The sequence below is a fragment of the Sapajus apella genome, unplaced genomic scaffold (assembly GCF_009761245.1).
Source record: "Sapajus apella isolate SASKATOON/1434 unplaced genomic scaffold, GSC_monkey_1.0 scaffold18, whole genome shotgun sequence".
In the NCBI taxonomy this organism is placed as follows: domain Eukaryota; kingdom Metazoa; phylum Chordata; class Mammalia; order Primates; family Cebidae; genus Sapajus; species Sapajus apella.
In genome coordinates this window covers 18788097-18800248 of record NW_022436958.1, presented here as the reverse complement: position 1 = coordinate 18800248, position 12152 = coordinate 18788097, and the positions used below count along the sequence as shown (strand labels likewise).

The following is a 12152-nucleotide window of genomic DNA, read 5'->3' as shown; positions in this document are numbered from 1 at the left end:
TGATGTTAGTATCTTTTACTGTGCAGAAGCTCTTTAACTTAATTAGATTCCATTTGTCTTTTGGCTTTTACTGCCATTACATTTGGTGTTTTAGTCATGAAGTCTTTGCCCATGCTTATGTCCTGAATGATATTGCCTAGGTTTTCTTCTAGGGTTTTTATGGTTTTAGATTTTATGTTTAAATCTTTAATCCATCTTGAGATAATTTTTGTATAAGGTGTAAGGAAGGAATCCAGTTTCAGCTTTCTGCATATGGCTAGCCAGTTTTCCCAACACCATTTATTAAGTAGGAACTCCTTTCCCCATTGCTTATTTTTGTCAGGTTTGACAAAGATCAGATGATTGCAGCATATGGCATTATTTCTGAGACCTTTGTTCTGTTCCTTTGGTCTATATGTCTGTTTTGGTACCAGTATTATGCTGTTTTGGTTAGTGTAGCCTTCTAGTATAGTTTGAAGTCAGGCAGCGTGATGCCTCCAGCTTTGCTTTTTGTTGTTGTTGTTGCTTGTTTGTTTTCTTAGAATTGTCTTGGCTATATGTGCTCTTTTTTGGTTTCATATAAAATTTAAGGTTGTTTTTCCCAATTCTGTGAAGAAAGTCAATTGTAGCTTGATGGGGATAGCATTGAATCTATAGATTACTTTTGGCATGATGGCCATTTTCATGATATTGATTCTTCCTAATCATGAGCATGGAAAGTTTTTCCATTTTTTTGGTGTGTGTGTCTTCTCTTATTTCCTTTAGCAGTGGTTTGTAATTGTTTTTGAAGAGGTCCTTCACATCCCCTGTAAGTTGTATTCTTAGGCATTTAATTCTCTTTGTAGCAATTGCGAATGGGAGTTCACTCATGATTTGGCTCTCTTGTTGGAGAGAAAGCCAAATTGGTGTGTAGGAATGCTTGTGATTTTTGCACAATGATTTTGTATCCTGGAAAACAACTTTAATCTAGAATCTATATTCCGCAACAATATTTTTCAAAAATAAATGCAAAATAACAACAAAAAAGCAATTAAATGAAGTCTCTGGGCATGATGGTGTATATGTCAGAAGTCTGATGAAGTTAAACACACTGGACCATACTCTAGGGGGCTTATCAATTGTAGTAAAGTAGGCTTATTTAATGAATTAAAACTGCACATCCAAAGAAGTGACTTCTTGCTCGTTATATTCACTAGCAATCTTGGCTAAATTATTATATATCTGAGCTAAATGTTCATGTTCAGTAAGTTGAGCCTAAACAAACTTTTCCAAAATGATATCTTAGGAAAGATTAGTTTCATGATATGATTAATAAAAACAGGATTTCATGATGAAATAATGCTTATAGTGCTGCTTATAAATATTAACACATCAAGGCCTCTAAGAACTCCTAAAATAAAGATATTTGTTTGCACATATTTAACAAAAAATATTGGGGTAATAATATATTATTTCCAGGTAAACATTAATTATCAGTTTTTATTTCTTTAAGGAAGTATTTCTACTTACATTTTAAGTTTCAAATTTAATACCTCAAGAAGCTCACTATACTATTATATCCCAAATGCCATAATGGTTTCAAAATTTATAATTATTATAATTCTAGGAGCCCTACCAATTTATTTATTGTCTTTACATATGTGAACTATATCAAATAACACAGGAATGCATACTTTTATATCAAACACAGATGTTATATCTATGAATAATTAGAAATATGGAGAGATTTATAAGGTAATATATTAGTTTAATGGTATCTGTTTTCTATTTTTACTATAGCAAATAAACCAAAACTTAGTGGTTTAAAACAATACAACTTTGTTATCTTTCTGGATGTCTGCACTAGTTCTTACCGGGCTAAAATCTTAATGCTGGAAGAGCTGCATTCCTTTCTGTGAGTTCTAGGGAAGTATTCAATTTCTCGTTTCTTTCCACCTTCTCAGCGTGTTAAAAGCCAGCTGTGTAAAATCAAAAGTTTTTTCTCTCTATGATACTCCTGCATGTCTTTTGTTCTTTTAGAAGGACCCCTTTGAATGTCAGAGACAGGGGCCTATTTGAGGGTAGGAGAAAGGTGAGGATTAAAAAATTACCTATTGGATATTATGCTGATTACCTGGGTCACAAAATTATCTGCACATCAAACCCTCACAACATGCAATTTACCCATGTAATAAATGTGCAGGTATACCCCTCAAACCTAAAATAAAAATTGGAAAGAAAAAAAATAAAGACCCTTTTGATTGTATTGGAAATCTGCATATCCCAAGATAATCTCTTCATCTCAAAATCTTTAATTTATTTATATCAGTAAATTCTCCTTTACCAGGTAAGGTAACATATTCCCAGTTCCTAAGCATTAGGACTGAATGTCTTTGGTGGGGTAATTTTCTGACTACTGCATTAACTAATAGTGATTTAGTATCTACTAATGCCAGACACTGTTCAGGCACCTTTCCTCTTTCAAAGGGATCATCAGTGACACTCTGTGAACAAGATGCACGCTTTGGCAGGACGCAGTGGCTCACACCTGTAATCTCAACACTTTTGGAGGTGGGTGGATCATGAGGTCAATGGATTGAGACCATCCTGGCCAACATGGTGAAACCCCATCTCTACTAAAAATACAAAAAATAGCTGGGCATGGTGGCACACACCACACATGTAGTCCAAGCTACTCAGGAAGCTAAGGCCACAGAATTGTTTGAACCCAGGAAGTGGAGGTTGCAGTGAGCTGAGAATGCGCTGCTGCAATCCAGCCTGGTGACAGATCAAGATGCCATCTCAAAAAAAAAAAAAAAAAAAAAAAGAGGTGTGGATACAAACATACACACTTTGGCTTTGTACAGCTTACATTCTAGCAAAAGGAGACAGATGATAAACAGTAAATGTAATAAATATCTTTATATTGTTTTAAAAGAAGATAAGTGCTACTGAAAAAAGAACAGAGTAAAGTGAAACAGGACTGGGGTGGACAGAACTGGCGACTTTTATGTGGTGGTCAAGATGCTGGGAAGGTAATGCGGTCAATTTTATGCAGACATCTAGAGAATGCAAACCATCTCAGGTATACAGAATATCTGGTATGATTGCCCTAAGATAGAATAGTGGCAGGCCTGATATGGTGAGAAAGAACAAAAGGAGTGGTATGGTCGTACTGCAGTGAGAGAAACATGGCTGGGGACAGCAGGAGAGCAATAGCAGATGAGGTCAGAGAAGTGATAGAAAGGGGAAAAACAAAAATATAGGAACTTGTCAGCATTCACAAGGATTTTACCTTTCCTGTGCATGAACTAGAAAGCATCATAAGGTTTTCAGCAATAAGGAAAATGATTTGATTCATGTTTTGAAGGATCCCTCTCACCCATGTTGAGAATGACTGTAGAGGGGCAAGATTGCATAAGAGATCTAGTTAAGTGGCTATGGCAATTATCTCAGCAAACTTTAGTGGTGGTTTAGGGCAAGAGGTAGCAGTATACATGATGACAAGTGACTCAAGTGACTAAAATTAAGACATTTTGAAGGCAAGTCAATAAAATTTTTTGGAAGAAGGTATGTTGCATACAAGAACAACAAAGTCAACAAAATAAAAATAGGGTGATTCCAAGGATTTGGCTTAAGCAAGTACAATTGTCAGTCACAGAATTCAGAAGGCTAATTGCAGAGCAGGTTTGTGTGGAAAGCTGAAGAGTTGAGTTTAAGCGTATTTAGCTGGAGACATCGTTCTACTACTTGGTGGAATATAAATGACAATTGTAAATGGAGTCCGTTATGAGTGAATGGCAGGAAAGAAATTGGAGACAGTATCCATAGACAACTTCCCGGGAGTTTTGCTGCCAGAGAGAAAGGGGAACAAAGAAATTGCTGGAAAGTGGATTGAAAGAATATTCACTTTTTTTGCCTAGAAAAAATAACAAAACTTTTGTAATTAAATGGGAACAGTCTTATTGAAACATGCAATTAATGATGAAGGACAGACAAAGGCAGAATTGCTAGAGTGATGTCCTGAAGTAGGGAAAAGGGGTTGAAATCTGGTACATGTATAGAAGTGTTGACTTGAGAAAGGACTATCGACAGATCACTTACAATAATATTCAGAAAGAGAATTTGTGGATTATCATTTTGCTCGGTGTGTAGATGTGTTTGAATGATTTGTCAGTTACATAAAAGCATTGAGTGCAGTTTGTCCATGGCACATTCAGATGTCTGGTATCATATAGCTCTAACCAGAGCATGCATGTTAAAAACATGAAGCAATGCTAATAAAATGACTGTGTCTAGCCATGTGATGTATAAACCATGTCAATAATTTTGAAGCTCATCTTCTTTGATACAATAAAAAGATCAAAACCCACCAGTTAATATTTGCCAAAGTAATACTAATTTAGTAATACTAATTTTAAAAGATATATGATTTTATCCCCATTCAAATAAAATTGTTTCTGTTGTCTAACAAAGATATCTCCCATTAATTTTTTACATGCTGTTAAGAGTATTTATATTCTCTGGAGGTTAAGAATTCATCAGGACTGTTTACTGCATAAGAAGCAGAAAAGGAAGTTCTGAAGAAATTAGTAAATAGTAAAAAAAAATAAATATTTATTAAAATACTATATTTACTATATATATTTACTATTTACTAATATATAAGTAAATATATATTTACTATATTATTATATGTAATAATAAACATATTTACTATTTACTATAAATATTATTTTTATAGTAAAAAATATATACAGTATATATATTATATTTATAGTAAATAGTAAATTCTATATATATAGATGCTATAAATATATATAATATATTTATAGTAAATAGTATATATAACATGTATATTATATTTATAGCAAACAGTAAATTCTATTCTATTTAGATATTAGAAATATTAACACCTTGAAGATAAATATCAGCATAGCCTTTAGCAGGGCATTAATTACCTTTAAACATTTTACTTTTCCAAATATCAATTAATTAATTTGGCTGCTGATTCTCACAATATTTTTAAAGACATTCTCCAAATACCCAATGGCTATTAAAATATTAAGGATTTCAACATGATATTAATTATTTATGTCATACTTTTTATACTCAAAAATTATGTTGTTTATAATATTCTGGAGATAGACAACTCCTGTGATGAACTTAAATATTTATATTTCTTTTTTGAAAAAGTGATATACAATCAATAACTGACACTAGTGATAAAAGGAACATTGAAACAAATGAAAGTAACCTATAATATAGCTAATTTAACTAACTAGTATAATACTATACTAATTATACTAATTATAGGTCCTCTCTCAATTCTAAATGTCAAGGCACATGAAGAACATGGTTGGGTATGCCTGGCAGATGGCAATAAATATCCAATTGATGAATGTGAAGGGCTGAGGAAAGAGTAGGATGATAGAGGTGGAAAATTTTCCCTTTGGCAAAAGATACATCCACTTTTTACTTTTCTAAAATATAAATAAAATTGAAAAACAAAAGAAAAAAAGTATTTCAGAGCATATGTTCTTGAAAGATTAATGCAAATCTAGGCAGAGTTCTAGGCCAATTTTGGAGTACATTAAAAATGATTATGAAAATGAGTGTGTCATGTAATCTGGATTTCCCAGATTTGGAGGTTTTAAGTAAAATAATTTTTACTCTAAGAAGAAAATATAGTCTCATTACAGTTAAATATCTTACCACAAATATTTACCTAACATTTGGCAGTTGAAATTATGTATATTCTTTTATATTTGTGTGTGTGTGTGTGAGAAAAAGAGAGAGAGAGAGAGAGAGATGGGGAGAGAAAGAGAGAGAGAGGAGGGAAAGAGAAAGACAATGAACCAAAATACTCCAAACTGAAAATCTTCCAACACATTTTATACTTTTCAAGTAAGTTAATTCTAATTCTATAGAGGAATGTTGAACCTGGGGCTTTGCTGTTGTTTCTCAAGTTTGAGAAATTTCAATTGCATTCTGTCCATGTTGGCTGAAGAGAAACACATTAAACTAGCATACATGGAAACAGTGCGTACAGATACAAAGTAATTAGACTCTTACTACCTGTTGAGTTATTTCAATGTTTCTTTAAAATTTTAAGGCCGGGCGTGGTGGCTCACACTTCTAATCCCAGCACTTTGGGAGGCTAAGGCGGGCAGATCACAAGGTCAGCAGTTTGAGACCAGCGTGACCATTATGGTGAAACCTGCCTCTACTAAAAATACAAAATTTAGCCAGGTGTGATGGTGAGTGCCTGTAATCCCAGCTACTGGGGAGGCTGAGGCAGGAGAATCACTTGAACCCGGGAGGCAGAGGTTGCAGTGAGCCAAGGTTGCACCACTGCACTCCAGCCTGGGCAACAGAGAGAGAGACTCCGTCTCAAAAAAAAAAAAAAAAAAAAAAATGAGTTGGTACTCAGTCTACTAGATGCAGCGTGCTTTCTACTATTTGATGTGGATGATAGTGTTGAAGTTAATTTTGAAGTCTCAGATTACTTTTGAAAAGCAAATTCATTTTTCCTTGTTAATCTATTTATTACACAATTGCTCTCAATCTGTGTTTATTATATGTAACATTTTTATTTACAATATAAAATGTAATTTTTAAGCACATAGTTCAATGTTCCCAGGAATTTCTTTTTTGAGACTGTGTAAGTACATCACTGATTTCTGCTGCTTCATTGATAAGTGTCCCTTGATGAACTCTGTGTTCCCCTTAGCATTTATCTTATGACTACTTAGTTCAGGCTGATAAATAAAAGTTTATTAAAATATAAAGTAAATGACAGAAAGAATTGAATTCTTTGCTCACAAACATATAAAATATTATGACTCAAAATTACATTGGAGATTTTTCTAAATGTAAGATTATGTAATAAATGACCAGTGATTATAATTCAGCGGCAAGTTCTCTGCTCATTGTAGTATCATGTTCTTGAATAAAGATAAATGAGATCTTGGGAAAAGGTGCTTGAGACAAGAGTATGGTAGAGTGGTTTTAATAGATTCTCATCTTTCCTCATGGAAGTTGTCTGCTTTATAATTAAAGCTTAGTGCCTTGCCTTAATCTCATCACCAAAAGATTATATGAAAATTATATTGTAATGAATTGATATTAGGCAACATGGGCTGCATAATTAAATGTCAGGCTTTAACTAAAACAACATTTCCAAACTGTGATGTAAAGTTACATCATTTGTAGATTTTATTAAAAAAGTGTATGCCTTTTCCTTGCCGAATCAGAATCCTTGCTAATGGGACTAAGTGTGAAAAAAAATTAACCTGTCCAGTATGAGTCAAATCACAGTAATATATCAAATTTTAAGAGCAACTAGCTGAAATATTTTTGATTATTAATAAGATTTAAAAGTGTAATCAATTGCTATAGATCAAAGTTTAACTTTTTTAATTGCTACACTGTCACTGAGTAGTATTAAGCATTGAAATTGTAGGTTTACTGATAGATGTTTTATAAAAGATCAATAAAATGAGCCTTTCTGAATGTGGAGTGGAATGGATGATTAGTTTCTTGAATAAGAATTTGGCCATAATTGAAGTCTCATAACATTACCCACATAAATAAACAATCTCCATCATGTTATAATATTATTATTTTCTGTGCTATATATCTGCTAAGTTTATGATGTAACAGCAAAGATAAAATGTGTCAAGAAATAAGTTGATTTTATTTTTAATTTATACACAGCAACTTAAATTTTTCCAGCACATAGTTCAATGTGTGCAGTTTTGTAAATATTGAAAAATACATCATGTCATGTAACTACCCTTACAGTCAGGACACAGAACAATCCCCTCACCACAATTAAATTTTCTTATCCTGTCCCATTGTAGTCAGATCCTCTATTTTCCCTAATCCATGGGAAATAATGATCTATTTTTAGTCCATATACATTTGCATTTTCCCAGAAGTCATGTATATGAAATCCTACAAGATATAACTCTTTTTTTCTGTCTTCTTTCACTTAGCATACTCCTTTCTAGATGCAGACATGTTTTTGACATTCATCTGTTGTTCATTTGACTTTAATTCTAAGAGCTATTATATTGTCTGGGTGTACTAGAATGGTTATTTACTCACCCATTAAAAGATACTGGGATATTTTCAAATTTCAGTTATTAATGAATAATGTTTGTAAGTATATTTGTAAGTTTTTGAGATAGCTTTTTTTCTCTGATGAAATACTTGGAGCAGGACTGTTAGTTCCTATGGTAAGTGTATGTCTAACTTTAAATAAAATGCAAGGAAAGCAGAATCATAAGTAATAAACCAATATATACACACAGAGTGGAAGAAAGAGAAATTAGACACTGATGACATAAGTAGAGTCTTGCATTTTCTAGAGATTGAAGGATAGTTTACTCATAAAGAATAGTTTACTCATAAAGCTTTTCAGTTTTATGATCTACTGACTACCTCCTTTAGGGAGAGCTTAAACCAATTAAAGTTGGATTTTCTGTCACTTGCAGCCAAAAATTTCCAAATACATTACAAAATCCATTCTGGTGCACAGTTCCTATGGTGCCCAATTTAGTGTTTTTCAAACTTGCATGATCATTAAAATCAGCTGGTGTTAATTAAAAATGCAGATTTCCAGATCACTGTCCTGAAGATTATATTTTATTAAGGTTTCTGGTTTGAAACGTGGTCCTGAGATGTGTGTTATGATCTAGAAGTAAGAAAATCACCATAATAGTACAATATTTACAATATAAAAAAGTTATTAATATGCTACCATATTCCACTTACTAAATATTATATGATTCACAAAATTGCTTAGCAAACCAGCATACGGCTACAGAATCATGGAGTGCTACAGATAGAAAAACAGTAGATACAGCCTGCTCCAATAGCCCATTCCTTGCAATGAGAAATTTATAGCTGAGAGAAGTCATAAACATAAATCCCACAGGGAATTAGTAGCAGAACAAACACTACCACATGAGCCTCCTGCTAGTTTCAATTTATTTTGCTACCAAGCTCACATGTCTAAATTAGAAAATTATGAGAAAAAATATGTAAGTAAAAAGATACTGAAAAATCCACCTTTATTCTTCATGAGTGTAGAAAAATAACTAAAAGGGCTTACAGTATGTTCTAAATTCTTAGCATACTTTTTATGAATGGTCACTCATTATTTGATGATTATAACAACAATGAATACTTTTTAAACAGACCCTAAAAACTTATCCTAACTCATACTATGATTTTGCAATCATAACATTTAATACTCATATACCAAGTATCTTATTTATAATAGAACATTGAGAGATGTTACTGATGAAAGGATTTTGAGAGTATATGTCACTCATTTTTTTTTTTTAAATGAAGCATTAACACCAGAAACTGCTTGAAAAATCAAGTGATCTCAAAGAAATAGTCCCAAACAAGAAAATCATAGGGTTTTACACCAGCTAAGAATTTTTCAAATTTATTTCCCAGCATTCTGAAAAATTTATATAGAGTAGCTCAAGAGGTTGCTCATATAAGGGTTTATATAACATCAGTTGATAGATTGACATTTCCAAAACTTCTTCACATTATAAAATAAAGCATTATGAATTGAACATCCTCATTATTCTTTCTTCCCCTTGAGTAGTCAAAATCAAACGGATTGCCTTCTATAGATCAAATTGTTAAAAAAATATTCCATTAATGTTGCAGAAAGTGATATTTTAAATAATTTGTTGCTATTTCAAAACTCCAATATTATATACACTTTGGCAATGTGCATACTGAAATTGACGTGATACAGAGAAAATTAGCATGGCCCCTGTGCCTAGGTGACACACACACATTTGTGAAGCATTCCATATTTTTAATCCAGTAAAATGATTCAAGATAAAATGGCCATCTTAAGAAAGAATCAAACTGCTATGACAAAGGTGAAAAACTACAAGAATTTCAAAGCACAATCCAAAGTACTAATAGTGGAATAGATCAAGCTGAGGAAAGAATCTTATAGCTCAAAAGCCAGTTTTTTTTAATTAATCTAGTCAGGCAAAAATAATAATAATAAAAAAAGAATAAACAAAACCTCTGATAAACACAGAATAATGTAAAGAGGCAAAACCTATGACTCATTGGCATCCCCAAAGGAGAGGGAAAGAGAGTAAGAAACTTGAAAAACATATTTGAGGATATTGTTTATGAAAATTTCCCCAACCTTGCTAGCAAGGTTAACATTTGAATTTAAGAAATTTAGACAACCTCTGCAAGATATTATACAAGATGACCATCCTCAAGACACAGAATCATCAGATTCTCTAAAATCATGACAAAGAAAAACCATCAAAGGCAGCTAGAGAGAAGGGGAAGGTCATCTACAAAGGGAACTCCATCAAACTAACAGCAGAACTTTAAGCATAAACCCTACAATCCAAAAGAGATTGGGGACTTACATTCAGTATCCTTAAGAAAAGCAATTCCAACCAAGTATTTTATATTTAGCCAAACTAAGCTTCATAAGTGAGGGAGAAATAAAATCTCTATCAGACAAGCAAATGTTAAAGAAATTTGTTGCCACCATACCTGCCTTACAAGAGGTTACTAAGGGATTGCTAAACATGGATATGAAAGGTTGCCACCAACCACCATAAAAACACATTTAAGTTCATAGAACATAGACACCATTAAGAAACTCCACAATCAAGTCTACATAATGATCAGCTAACAACACAATAACAGGATCAAATCCATACACATTAATATTAACCTTGAACATTAATTTCAAGAAGTAGAGCTATGAATTCTATATTTTTAAATTTTTTTTTTCTTAATGTTTCATACCTTAGTATCTAGAGTATCATCTATCCTTCTGGGTTTGGGTTCCTACATCCTATATCAAGGTTAATGTGGACAACAGGATCTTCTTCGGCAACTTGCACAATCACTCATATCTACCAAGCTACTTTGCAGCAATCGGTGGTTTCAGTGATGTTTGAAACACCTGAGTGTTTTTAGAAAGATAATCAGAACAGGACTGTGATATACAATACATTCTTATTTTAATCAAATTAAATTTGAAGATTATCATAGCAATATTTTAAATTTCTTAATTGATGTATATATTACATAGATATAGATATAGATATAACATATATGTATTCTGCTGTACATATGTACCATACTTTCTAAGCAAATAAATGCTAAGGAAGATACATCCCAGGATTAGGAATGATAATAAAAAGAAAATGAATTGAAAGCTATTACATCTTCAACAATTCTTACTGAATTAACTAGTTTAATTCTTACCATATATACATGAAGAAACAAAGAGTATCTCAGGTGGTTTTGCAATTTATCATCCTCTTTTTATTTTTTTAAATATCTTCTTTGTGTAGTTTTACGATGAGTGTTGGCAGGCTAAGATGTAGTGAATTATTTAGAACTGCTTATTCAGATATTGAATCTTCCACTTCAGCTAAACAATCCCTTCCTCTTCTGAAAATTAAAAAATAAGATAATGAAAACCTGCATTTTTCAAGGCTAATGTTTAAGGAGAAATCAAATTTCCACTATTAGTTTTCAGAGCATCAAATGAAGCTTGCAATCTTTTAAAGAAATGTAATCAACAAGTTAAAGTGATAAAAAATGATATTCTAATCACCCAAAATTCTTAATGTAAGGTCCATCAGTAAAAAGAAATAACTTCTTAATCATACCGCTAGGACAAGGCCAATTGACTCCTCCTACTCATCAATGTGTAATAATTTAGGAGAAACATTTCACCATTTCCATAGTAAAGAATTGTAATTCTTACCAATGGCTAATAATCAATATGATTTAGTTAAGAAAAAAGCACAAGCAAATCTGGGTCCGAATAAATGTCAATTCAATTAAAGTAAGAACAGAAAAGCATATATGTATAGAGGAAATTTCTTTCTTAATTGTGTCGTCACTACTAATTAATATAGACTTTATTAGATAGAAACATGAACTATATCAATGATAGCAATTAAAAAATGGATGGGTAGAAAATGCCTGAAAAGGAAATCTAGATATAATAGATAAGTTACTGTATTTACAGCATGAAAGGGATAGGGTTGTAGTGCCAAGTTAAGGATTATGGTATGCAATCCTCTTTCCTAGAAATATATTCTGTTCTCTCATATAAGAAACATGTTCATACACACTCTTCATGTGATCTTACAACTTATGAA

At 32.3% G+C, this 12152-nt stretch overlaps 1 non-coding gene across 1 annotated transcript; it reads left to right on the top strand.

Moving 5' to 3' along the window:
- Window positions 1-9705: 9705 nt before the first annotated feature.
- On the top strand, window positions 9706-9810 carry LOC116557182. The gene has a single exon (XR_004271394.1). It is a non-coding gene; the product is annotated as a U6 spliceosomal RNA (small nuclear RNA).
- The last annotated feature ends 2342 nt before the right edge of the window (window positions 9811-12152 follow it).